This window comes from Oryx dammah, unplaced genomic scaffold (assembly GCF_014754425.2).
Source record: "Oryx dammah isolate SB20612 unplaced genomic scaffold, SCBI_Odam_1.1 HiC_scaffold_2, whole genome shotgun sequence".
Lineage (NCBI taxonomy): Eukaryota > Metazoa > Chordata > Mammalia > Artiodactyla > Bovidae > Oryx > Oryx dammah.
The window spans coordinates 113,498,473-113,512,184 of record NW_024070186.1 but is presented as its reverse complement, the minus strand read 5'-3'; positions in this window follow the sequence as shown (position 1 = coordinate 113,512,184).

The following is a 13,712-nucleotide window of genomic DNA, read 5'->3' as shown; positions in this document are numbered from 1 at the left end:
TCATTCCCTCCAAAGAAATCCCAGGGCTGATCTCCTTCAGAATGGACTGGTTGGATCTCCTTGCAGTCCAAGGGACTCTCAGGAGTCTTCTCCAACGCCAAAATTCAAAAGCATCAATTCTTCGGCCCTCAGCCTTCTTCACAGTCCAACTCTCACATCCATACATGACCACAGGAAAAACCATAGCCTTGACTAGACGGACCTTAGTCGGCAAAGTAATGTCTCTGATTTTGAATATGCTATCTAGGTTGGTCATAACTTTTCTTCCAAGGAGTAAGCGTCTTTTAATTTCATGGCTGCAGTCACAATCTGCAGTGGTTTTGGAGCCCCCCCCAAAATAAAGTCTGACACTGTTTCCACTGTTTCCCCATCTATTTCCCATGAAGTGATAGGACCAGATGCCATGATCTTAGTTTTCTGAATGTTGAGCTTTAAGCCAACTTTTTCATTCTCCACTTTCACTTTCATCAAGAGGCTTTTTAGTTCCTCTTCACTTTCTGCCATAAGGGTGGTGTCATTTGCATATCTGAGGTTATTGATATTTCTCCCGGCAATCTTCATTCCAGCTTGTGTTTCTTCCAGTCCAACGTTTCTCATGATGTACTCTGCATATAAGTTAAATAAGCAGGGTTACAATAGACAGCCTTGACACACGCCTTTTCCTATTTGGAACCAGTCTGTTGTTCCATGTCCAGTTCTAACTGTTGCTTCCTGATCTGCATACAGATTTCTCAAGAATTAAGGTCAAATCGCACTAATAAATCACAGCATTAAGATTGTATAGCTTACTATTTATGATACTTTTTCTCAGTTGAAAGATTTCAAAATCTTCAAAAGTGGAAACCTTGAGAAAAAATTTTTAAATAAAATTTTAAGTAGCTATAATTTTCCAAATCACTTATTGTGTATTTGGCTTCAAGCAATACATACACTACTTAAAGTGGTTTAAAAATAGAAATTTGTTGCTTTACATTCAAGAAGTCTGAAGGGAAATGTTCCCAGATATCTTAAAGCAGCTCAACAATTGCATTAAGTGGCAAACTCTCCAACCACCAGCCTTGGTCATTGGCTCAATGCCTTCATGCTTACATAATGGCCTCCCATGTTCCAGGCATCACAGGTCAATATTACAATATTTGGACCCCAAAACGATTATTTCTCCCATATGTCATTTCTTTTTTACAGAGGAAATTCTTCCCTAGTCTTCTTATTTCTCACTGTCCAGAAATGAATCTCCTACTAGTTCCCCAGCTGCAAGAGGTTTTCCTTGCAAAGCAGCACCTGCCTTTTCCAGTGCAAAAGGCAAAACACACTCACTCTTCCATGTTGGTATTTGTCCTCCCAAACATTTCTTTCTTGTGGAGTTTTAATCTACTTTGTTTAAATCATATCGAATATCAGGTTTTGTAACCTGTCTTTATATTTTACCATAAGCATTTGTTCCACAGTAATAGTCTTCGGAGATTTATTTTAAATGACATGATATTCCACGCAAAAAGAGTACATCCTAACTAACTTATAATAAGCAGCATTCTTTTTATTTTTGGAAACTATACTGGGTAGAAAGCACTATATACCAGAAGATTTATACAAGTACCTCTAATCCTTAGAACAATCCTGCAAGGAAGCTATCATCATTCCAAAACAGGAAGCTAACTCAGAGTTTAAAACTTACTGGACAAAGGCTATTCAGCTCTATTTAAATAGAATTAAATCTGCAATGTATCATCTTGCTTTCAGTAAGCCATCAGCAGTTATTCAATTTATGTCAATAGTTACATGGAACTTACTCTGACATCCTATGTTTCACAATTCTTGGGAAGGCTTACTCTGATGCTTCATCGTTCATAATTCTTTAACAGTACTTCCTACAGTTGCCCTGACAGTTCATCTGGCACATACAATTAGTCATATTCTTCAACATTCTTAAAGTTATGTTCAGTCTCTAATAGTACCAATAATAAAAATCCCTGGTTTGATTCCGTTTAGCAAAATAAATTTCCTTATCCAATATAAAATTCTGTGAACAAGATATGCAGATACTTGTAGAGAGATATAGACAAAAGTATGTAAAGTAAGATTAACAAGTAAAGTTTGTATTAATACATCTATATATGTGAGTACTTCCTATAAAAGCCTTGGTCCATATCCTCAAACAGGTGACAGTGTTTTTCTTCTGAAAACACTATAAACAGCATCTGGAGGTGTCAGTCATTTAAAGGGAATATCTGAATAAAAAAGGAAAAATAAGGAGTGGGGAAAGCAGGGAAAGACAGAAGGAAGAAATGTATATATAGGGCAGCGGAAGGGAAAAGTGGACATTGCTATAATTATTGTCAATTTTGCTGTGACAATGAATTCTAGAGCGGACTGGAAAACAGCACAGGGCGAATGTTTCTGGCCAATGAATAGGACTCGCAGAGGTTAATCCAGATTCAGCTTTGCACTGATTGCGTCACCGCAGTTTGCCTTCTCTGAGTATACCCCCTCCTCCCCTCCCGTCCAGGCACTTGAACTCTGCATCACAGCATACTCCCTGTCCAGTTGCAGGCACTTTGCAGGATTTGACTTATTTCCCTACTCCCTCCTTAGGACTTCCCTGGTGGCTCAGAGGTTAAAGCGTCTGCCTACAATACTGGAGACCCAGGTTCAATCCCTGGGTTGGGAAGATCCTCTGGAGAAGGAAATGGCAACCCACTCCAGTACTCTTGCCTGGAAAATCCCATGGACAGAGGAGCATGGTAGGCTACAGTCCATGGGGTCCCAAAGAGTCGGACACGACTGAGCGACTTCACTTCACTTCACTTGCTACTCCCTCCTAGGACATACACCAGGGGCTTTCCCATATACCACCGCCTTTCAACCTTCAGGCCCTGCCTCCATGTGCTTCTCCTCCCCACTTGCCATTTTGGCCTTTGGTGAGGATGGTTCCAGGACAAAGTTGACAGAAACAAGTTTCCTCTGGACTCCACACACCAAAGCCAAATAGGAAATGATACTGGCAGCTTCACCTATGAGGCCAGACACTGAAAAGTGCTGACTAGCAGATGGGAACGCAGTCCCTTAGAGGAACTCACAGATCCACCCGGCCACACTGCTTTGCCCTCTGGCCTAGTTCCCCAGGCTGCTTTAGGGTGAGTGAATCAAAAAGTTCTTCTCAGTTTGTCTGAAGAACTCAGTTTGTTGTATCGAATTAGGCTTCCTGGTGGGTTTTTTTGCTCTATCCTAGTGGAAGCCTCTGGGAGGGAGAAAGAAATTCAAGAATTTGCTGTGGTTTGATCTGTGTAACCAACCAAGAAAAGTGTTGGTTTTATCTTTTCTTCATTCTAGATTACCAGTGCCGTTACTTAGTATCTCGTTAATAACCCAGTGCTAAAAATTTAGCGTTACTTGAGAGGGAAAAATGATGAGTGAATGAAGACATGAAAAATATATCTTGTTGATATGCATATTGATTAATAAGTAAATTTTATAAATTTATTAAAAGATAGACTTTTGATAAATACAGATCTGGTTTTCATTCCGCCTTCTATGTGTCCTAGCAGAGTGGCTTAGGACTAGTTGGCTAACTCCTTCAAGCATCATTCAATTTCTTCATCATTGAAATGAAGATGATGGTTCCTACCTCAGAGGGATGTTATGTTTGATAAGAAAGGATGTCTATGAAGTGTAAGACAGAGTGATCAAGCAGAAATACTAGTTCGCCTTCCTCTCTCTTTAACTGATTATCCCCAAGAGAATATAGATTTTTTTTTAAGTTTTTGAAATAATAAACAAATGCATTGTAGCATTAAAACAAATGCATTTTGAGCATAAAACCCTCAAAGAGTTTAGAAACTAGTTGGGGACATTAATCAGAGAAGGCAATGGCACCCCACTCCAGTACTCTTGCCTGGAAAATCACATGGATGGAGGAGCCTGGTAGGCTGCAGTCCATGGGGTCGTGAAGAGTCGGACACGACTGAGCGACTTCCCTTTCACTTTTCACTTTCATGCATTGCAGAAGGAAATGGCAACCCACTCCAGTGTTCTTGCCTGGAGAATCCCAAGGACAGCGGAGCCTGGTGGGCTGCCGTCTATGGGGTTGCACAGAGTCAGACACGACTGAAGCGACTTAGCAGCAAGGGACACTAATGCTAGTTCACACAGAACAATAAAAGAATGTTACAAGCTCATAATTTGATTAAGTGTGTACTTCTGGTTATAAAAATATGATTGTTAAGAAAAAAATGAAGTAAAAATGGACTAGGGTTTTCTGTTAGGCAGGCCTTCTCCTAGAATTTTCTAGGTATTCTGGGGAGTAAGAAATAGATCTGGCTTGAGGTTAATTATGTAAAAATAATAATTTATATTTTTCTATTTTAAAAATGTCTAACTTATACCTGATGAAACTTTTAGGGGTGTTCCAGACAAAGTCCTACTAATCCTCTAAGAACTAGTCCACACTCTCTTTCAAAAACAAAAATTCTTTTAAGAGCTCATATTAGAATTAACCTTTCCATAAAACTCTCTTATAAATCCCTAACAATTTGTTGCCACTTTATACCTATCATGATGATTACAAAAATAATTTACATGGGCAAATTTTCCCAGGCTTATTCACATTCAATAAAAGAACCATCAAAAATGTATGATGTAAGTAAGAATTCCCAACCTCTTTCCTGCTCCTGTTTATTAAAGAGGTAGGTACTGTATCAAATACCAAGAATGACTTGAAAATACAAATTCCCCATTTGAAATTCCACATGGAATCAAAACTCCATAGGAAAAACTTCAAACTTAGACTTTTCATCTTGTGTCTTACCTTTAGAAGCAGTTGATGAAACACATTTGCAATTTTTAAAGCATTTTCAAATGACTCATGAATCATGTTCCTTCTTGGCTATCTAATACAAATCCAAGGTGTTATTTACCATCTTTATGGAAACTATTCTTCTGTATCTCTCTGGCCAATTCTTTTGCCACGTACTAAGGGATTTTATGATGCTTTTCCTCTCAAGAATCAGACAAAGTAAGAAGTATACAGAAATACTGAAAATATCTGGATAAAAAACAAACAAGCTCAGTTAAAATTAAAGAGAAGAATAAAAGAATTTATATATCCTTCCTCTACTATGTGTCAGACTCTGTTCAAAACATTTTATAATTAACTCATTTAATCCTTACAACAGACCTATGGGGTAGATATAATTGTCTTCATTTTGAAGATGAAAAAAATGAAGTGAGAGAGATGAATTTACTTACCCAATGTCAAAGAGCTGGTAAAAAAAAAAAAACAAAAAAAACACGTAAAATAAAATTCCTTTATTTAAAGAATTGGCTCACACAATTACTCAGGGTGGTAAATCCAAAACATATAGGTTGAAACTGGCAGGCTGAAGACCCAGAAAAGAACCTGTGTACTGGTTCAAGAACAAAGGCCTTCTGCTGGTAGAACCCCATCTAGATCTGAGGAGTTCAGTCTTTCGTTCTTTTCAGGCGTTTAGCTGATTGCATGAGGCTCACTCACACTACAGAGGGCAATCTGCCTTACTCAAAGTCAGCCACTTTAAATGTTAATCTAACTGAAAGACACCCTCACAGAAACATCCAGAAAAATGTCTGACTACATCTACATATCTGGGCACCATGGCCTACACAAATTGACATGAAGTTGGCCATCATTACATAAATACATATATACTTTTTCATAAAAGACAGAAGATATTTTGATGGTACCTTGGGGATCATGAGTTGGAATATTTGAAGTTCCTGCTTAAGGGCTAAATATATACAAGGCATTGGGCCAAATTATGTACTGACCACTGAACATAACTGAAAATTTGGTATCATAAATAAATCTTGACTATTATTAATAGCTTTGATTGCAATTAGCCTCTTCCTCCTAAAACCCGAGGGTAAACCAAACAAAAAAAGAGATTCATCAAGATTTTCAAATAAAATGACATGTTTCTACATATAAGTATTCTATGTATCTGAGAGAATTAGAAATAGCTCTACAGTCTACCCAAGTCTTAGCTGGAAACAGGGCAAACTTAGACAAAGCATTCAGGCTTCTTTGTTTTCCAAAAGGACAATGACTAGAACCACGACTCTCCCCACCTCCTGCCTGAAACACACACACACAAGTTATGCACAATGATTTAAAATTAAATTTAAACAAGTTAAAGTGGTGTGATTTCCCCCAGAATGTTATAGGTAGCCCTGGTGATAAATTATCTAAAGCAGGGGATATATCAGACAATCCGCTGGGATGCAGGTAGAACATATCAGAGCCTATTAAATCTCTAATGAGAATGAGTATGTAGTTTCTAGTTTAAAATAAATATCTAAACAATTGTCATATCTACATTTGTCCTTGTGATTATCTACCAATCGTTTGTCACATACAGTGTGAAAGGGACCTAAGGGAGGAGTGAAAGGTGTAGAAGGCCAAGGGGTTGACAACGGTACTCTTCCTTGTTGGTTTCCTGTGTTTTGTAGACCACACGTGCCTGGTTCAGTGGATTTATATATCCTGGTTCTGATTTCAAACTAACACTCACAAAACGAACAGATGACTGAAAAAAGGTATCCTGGCAACGAGGTGAAAGGGTGAATAAAGCATGCACAAATGAACAATGAGAAAACTGTAGAGCTGACACTCATTCGCAGCACAAACTTGTCGGGAACATTATCAAAAATATTGAAATATCAATTTAGCATTACGTTGTATGATTGGCATTATGTTGTACGGTTAACATAAGGTTTTATGTTAATTTTTATGGTTAACATAAAAATACTATTTTTATTTTTTTATTTAAAAAACAATACTATTTTTAAACTATTTCATTTTTATTTCATTGTATCAATTGACTGCAAAAGTGGCCACAAATTGTATCCATTCTGTATGCATGTTCCTTTGCAATATGACTACAGTTCCTCCCATGAAGAAGGGAAGTCTATTCTTCTATCCATTGAATCTGCACTGCAGACAATAGGATGGTAGAAATAATTACACAAGGGGAGACTTAAAAAGTGGTTGTCCCCTGGGGATTGTTCCCTTGCTGCTCTTTGGAACCGTGAGGCCCCTGCATGTGTAAATAAGCCTAAATTAGCCTGGTGGATGATGAGGTATGGCCCAGTCCCCATAGGAGAGCCAGCTGACTGACAGTGAGGCCGCTGAGTGCCAGCTGACCAGGAAAGTATAGGTAAGACCACCTGAGACCAGAGCAGAACTTTGCAGCTGAGTCCAGTCCACAATGCTAACCCACAATACCAGGAGTTGGTAAAGGAAAGACTGCTATTTCAGGCAAGTTAGTTTTGGAATGGTGAGTTATACAGTAACAGAAACTAACTGATAAAGAAATTAGTACCTAAAAGAAGGTTGCTATGGTAACGAAAACCTAAAACATGTGGCCCTGGGTCTCTGAATTGGGCAGAGACTGAAGAACATTAAGAACCTGGTAGCAAAAACTAGAAAGGATGAACAAAGTATTAATGGTCTCTGGAAAAACAGTGAGGAAATTGCTAGAGCAGTCCAGACAAATGGCAATATGTATCATGTATTTAAAAACAACTGGCCCAGTGGTTGCCTGCAGAAACTTGGAAGATTTTTTAAAATACATATTGCTAATGAATTTATGGGCCTTATAAAATGATTTTCTGGCAAAATGTTGAAAGTGTCAATTGATTTCACTTAGCTGCCTAGGAAGACAGAAAAGAGCTGAAGAAAGAATTTAGAGGCAATGAACAGGAAATAGGAGTTTCTCATCACTTTAACCAGTAAAATCCTCGAAGTGAAAGAAACCTGAGATCAAAAATCATATCACAGTGTGATCATTAAAGCTTTAATAAGATATTTGAAAGAATCTAGTTTGAAGGCATCTAGTAGATCCTCTTTAACTGTGAAAAGTTGGAGGGGGGGAGCATCTAAGAATTTTAAGGCTGCTATCCCACAACACGCTGACACACCCACATAATTCAACTTCTAAAGAATGGTGGATGTGGCTTCCTTGCCCTGAATAGACTCAAGTCAGCCTCAGAGACAAACCACAAAGTTTTAAGAGTTGTACTAATGAACCGCATACTTGGGTCAAAGATATTAGATCGCTCAGATTACAAAATATGAGTCTTATGGTAAAGGAACAAAGTCTCAGAAGACAGCCAAGAGCTAAGCTAAGCTAACTAAGATAGAGCTAAGAGACTTGGAGGACAATGATGCAGGGAGATGAAACTAGACTTAATCCAGAAATATATCCCACCCCCAGAACGGGCAGACCTAGTAACAAATGTCCTATCGGATCTCAGAACTTCTGTAAACCAGTGGCTGCTATGTGTTTCAGGTACCTCCCCTTTCCTGTAGCGATCCTGTCTGCCCAATCATGTATATTACTGGGTGTGCTGAGGGCAGAAAATCAGTCTCTTTTAGATCATATGTTGCCAGAACAAGCAATGTATGATCTAAAAAGCCACAAGCTCTGAGGAGCCTCATCTGATCTCATTTAGATCACAAGATTCCACACTAGCCTGATGCCATAATGAGATGAGATTTGGGGGATCTTACACATAGATGAAATGGAAATTTTTTCCAAAGGATAGACTGCTAGATTGCAAAAGTGGCTATAGATTGTAGCTTCTTCTATCAGGAGATGTCTGTTTTTCCACCCTTTGAATCTAGACAGATATTATGACTTATTTCACCATTCGCGTGCAACAGAATTGATACCACACCAATATAAGGCACCTTTCATTTCATAAACAAAATGCAAAGACAACCTACATAATAGGAGAAAATATTTGCAAATGATGTGACCAACAAGGGCTTAACATCCAAAATAGACAACTCATAAAACTCAATAACAAAGAAATTGAAAACAAAGTTAAAAATTGGGCAGATGGCCAAAATAGACATTTCTCCAAAGAAGACATACACTCTGGGCATGTATCTGGAAAAGATGAAAACTAATTTCGAAAGATACATGCACCTTGATGTTCATAGCAGCACTGAGACATGGGAACAACCCAAATGCCCATCATAAACAACTAGTTTAAGAAGATGTGAGATATATCTATCTATTTATCTATATATAGATATGATACATACACACACACAATGGACTGTTACTCAGCCATAAAAAGAAAGGAAATATTGCCATTTGTTATAACATGAATGGACCTAGAGATTATTATATTACTAAGTGAGATAAGTCAGACAAAGATATATGATATTACTTACATGTAATCTAAAAAATAATACAAATGAATCTCTATACAAACAGAAACAAACTCACAGACATAGAAAACAAACTTACAGTTACCAAAGGAGAAAGGGAGGAGGAAGGGAAAAATTAGGAATGTGTGATTAATAGATACAAACTATGACATATCATTTAGGTAAACAACAAGGATTTACTGAATAGCCCAAGGAACTATATTCAATATCTTATAATAACCTATAATGGAAAATAATCTGAAGAATCTATATGTATTTATAATTGAGTCACTTTTTGTACACCCCAAATTAACACAATATTGTAAATCAACTATACTTCAATTAAAACAAAAACAACGTAAGCTTTTTAAAAATTTTTATTTATTTTAATTGGAGGAAATTGCTTTATAATGTCATGTTGCTTTCTGCCATACATCAGCATGAATCAACCATACATATGGCCCCTCCTTCTTGAACCTCCCTCCCACCTCCCACCCCACCCCACCCATCTAGATTGTCACAGAGCAACAGGTTGAGCTCCTTGTCTTATATAGAAACTTCCCATTAGCTATCTGTTTTACATATGGTAATGGGTATATTTCAATGCTGCTCTCTCAATTCTTCCTACCTTCTCCTGCCCCTACTGTGTCCATAAGTGTGTTCTCTATGTCTGCATCTCTATTCCTGCCTTGCAAATAGGTTCATCAGTACCATTTTTCTAGATTCCATATATATGAATTAATATATGATATTTGAAAAACAATTTAAACTTTATGAAATAAAGCATAAGGTATATTTCATGTTTCTCTGAGATGTCAAGGAAACTAAGGTATCCATAAAAACCAACATCAGAGTAAAAGTAAAAATGGGTTTCCCTGGTAGCTCAGTTGGTAAAGAATCTGCCTATACAGGAGACCCCGGTTCGATTCCTGGGTTGGGAAGATCCGCTAGAGAAGGGATAGGCTACCCACTCCAGGGTTCTTGGGCTTCCCTTGTGGCTCAGCTGGTAAAGAATCCACCTGCAATGCAGGAGACCTGGGTACTATCCCTGGGTTGGGAAGATGCCCTGGAGGAGGGAAAGGCTACCCACTCCAGTATTCTGGCCTAGCAAATTTCATGGACTGTATAGTCTATGGGGTCGCAAAGAGTCAGACACGCCTGAGCAACTTTCAGAAAGTAAAAGTGGAAAACCTAAGTGGTAATCAAGAACAAAACCTAGCATTTCTCTGAGGCCATCTCCAGAAACCCTGGTGTCTTTGAGTTTCAGTTTTCATGTCTGGTTAATTCTAGTGACAGATAACAATGCTCAGGGACCTCCGAGACTGAGAGTTTACTTGGATCGCACCCTGCATTGCCTAGGCCCTGTGGGCAAATAATGACCCTCCAAAGACGTCCATGCCACTCTCTCCTAAACCTGTAAGTTGTTACATGGCAAAAGGGAACTAAGGCTGCAGCAGGAATTAAAATTGCTAATCAGCCCACTTGAAGGTAGATAGTCCTAGCTTATCCAGTGGATCTAGTGTAATCACAGGGCTTTTTAAATGTGGAAGAGGGAGACAGAAGTTAGAGTCAGAAAGGGATTTGAAGATGCTATGCTGCTGACTTAAAAGACAGAGGAAAGGGCTATGACTCAAGGAATGTCTATGGCCTCTAGAAGCGGCAAGAGGCAAGAAAACCGATTCTCACACAGACAGAAGCAGTGGAGCCCTGCTGATATCTTAAGTTTACCTTGATGAGACTCTTCAGATTTCTGACCTCCAGAACTGTGACTTTTTAAACCATGAAGTTGGTGATTATTTGTCACAACAGCAACAGAAAAGTAATACAAACCCTAAAGGGATAATATATTTCCAGAACATTCTCAAACAAGATTAAACGTTTTCAAAATAGGATTGTTGTGGGGAAATTATGCCTATGGAGATGACAGAATAATTTCTATAATAAATGTTAAAAATGAAACACCAACATATTCAACCCACTCAGGAATTTAACAAACAGACTCTTAACTTTTTGAATTGGATTTAATCAAATGAAAGGTGTTATTTGCCTCTGGGAAAATCAAAGCAAGTTTCTTCAACAATTTTATTTACTGAAAAAGAACTGCATCACCATAAGCCTGAAACATGAAAATGACTTCAGTCCTGCTGAATTCAAAGCCATAAGTAGAAATAGATGCCCTTGTCTGAAGTTGTTTCCTTCCTAGTCTTTTGGATGATTTGTTCTTCTGCCCTAAGTGGAAGAAGTGGGTTTTCTAAGTGAAGTACAGTGGTACCTTGGTGTCTGAGGGGGATTGGCTCCAAGAGCCCAGAAGAAACTGGATCTGCAGATGTTCAAGTCCTTTATGTAAGACAGTCTATGACAGTCAGCCCTCTGTATAGGCAGGTGCAGAGGACCCACTACCAATGATCTAATTTCATGGCATTCAAAATATGAATCATCAGGGTTATCTGGGGGCACACTGTACATATAGGAAATGCAACAGACCCATAAGTTCCCAGAGTAAGAGCCCAGTACTGCTTCTGTCTCTAGCCTTTTCATCTCCTTTAAACTCCACAGGCATTTGCTACTACAGCAGTAACCTCAGAGTTTAATATTTTCCTTTCAGAGTTCTGTCCTGTGTTTTAGAACACTTTTGCTAAAGAAAAGCTTTTACAGTGGGTGTCTGTAGTTACTTCAAAAACATTTGAAGCAAAGATAAATTAACTGACTGGGTTGAAAGGGATTCAGTGTTGGGGAGAAAGGAGCTGAAGATAGGATGCAACCAAGAGAACATAATATTGGCTTTATCCAAAGCTAAGAAACAGCAAATTGTATTCCTCCTTAATGCCCTTACCCTTGACTTCTATCCCTTGCTAAGTACTCAGGAACTAATACTGAGCCCTGGCAGCCTTATATCCTGCACAGCTAATCTGCAGAACCCTATCAGAATGTGATTTCTTTTTAGCATCCTCACATCTCATCAAGACTCAACTGTTATGATTTTTTCATTCTCCTGCTTCCATGCTAGCTCTTACCAGGAAGGAGCTCACAAACTAACCCATGTGCGATAGTGCACATAAAAGATTCTGGTATTTTCCTTCCCACACAGAAGTGGGTGATGCCTCAGACTACTCAGTTTATCTCCTCCAGGAATCCATCCACCCAGGGAGTATCTTCTCTGTCGTTGTCAAATCAGTTTATGGAATTGACATTGAAAGATGGCAATAAAGGTAGAACCTGAGCTATGGGAGGAGAAAGAAAAAATATTATCTTCAAAATAAAGAGAGAAAACAATTTTGGAAATTTAGAGTAAATGTGAAGTGCTTGAATGGTGCAGGTACCCGATAAGTGGGAAAAAGATAAGAGAGTTATTACTGGGGAGTATTAAAAAAATCAACCTTAATGCAATTCTAAAAGCATGAAAATTAAAACCCAACTCCATTTTTATGCCTAATGAATATTTGATCTGTGCTTTTATGAATAAGACTACACAGAGACTGGTGTGTGTGTGTGCTCACTTGCTCAGTTGTGTCCAGCCTTTTTGCATAAGCTGCTTGTATATTTTGGAGACTCAGCCTTTGTCAGCTACTTTGTTTGCAATTATTTTCTCCCATTCTGAGAGTTGTCTTTTCATCTTGTTTATAGTTTGCTTTGCTGTGCAAAAACTTTTAAATTTAATTGGGTCCTATTTGTTTATTTTTGCTTTTATTTCCATTACAATAGGAGGTGGGTCAAAGAGGATCTTGCTATGATTTAAGCCAAACAGTATTCTACTTGTTTTCCTCTGTTTAATAGTTTCTGGCCTTACATTTGAGTCTTTAATCCATTTTGAATTTATTTTTGTGTGTGGTGTTAGGAAGTGTCCTAATTTCATTCTCTTACACATAGCTGTCCTTTTCCCAGCACCACTTACTGAAGAGGCTGTCTTTTTGTCATTGTATATTCTTAACTCCTTTGACAAAGATAAGGTGACTATAGGTGTCTGGGTTTATCTCTGGGCTTTCTATCTTGTTCCATTGGTCTATATTTCTATTTTTGTGCCAGTATCATACTTGATGACTGTAGCTTTGTAGTATAGTCTGAAGTCAGGAAGGTTGATTCCTCCAGCTTCATTTTTCTTTCTCAAGATTGCTTTGGCTATTCAGGATCTTTTGTGTTTCCATACAAATTGTGAAATTTTTCATTCTAGTTCTGTGAAAAATGCCATTGGTGATTTGATAGGAATTGCACTGAATTTGTAGATTGCTTTGGGTGACTTTTCTGGTAGCTGAGCAAGTAAAAAATCCACCTGCAAGGCAGGAGACCCCAGTTAGATTCCTGGGTTGGGAAGATCCACTGGAGAAGGGGTAGGCTACCCACTCCAGTGTTCTTGGGCTTCCCTTGTGGCTCAGCTGGTAAAGAGTCCGCCTGCAATATGGAAGACCTGGATTTGATCCCTGGGTTGGGAAGATCCCCTGGAGAAGGGAAAGGCCACCCACTCCAATATTCTGGCCTGAAGAATTCCAAGAACTATATAGTCCATGGGGTCGCAAAGAGTCAG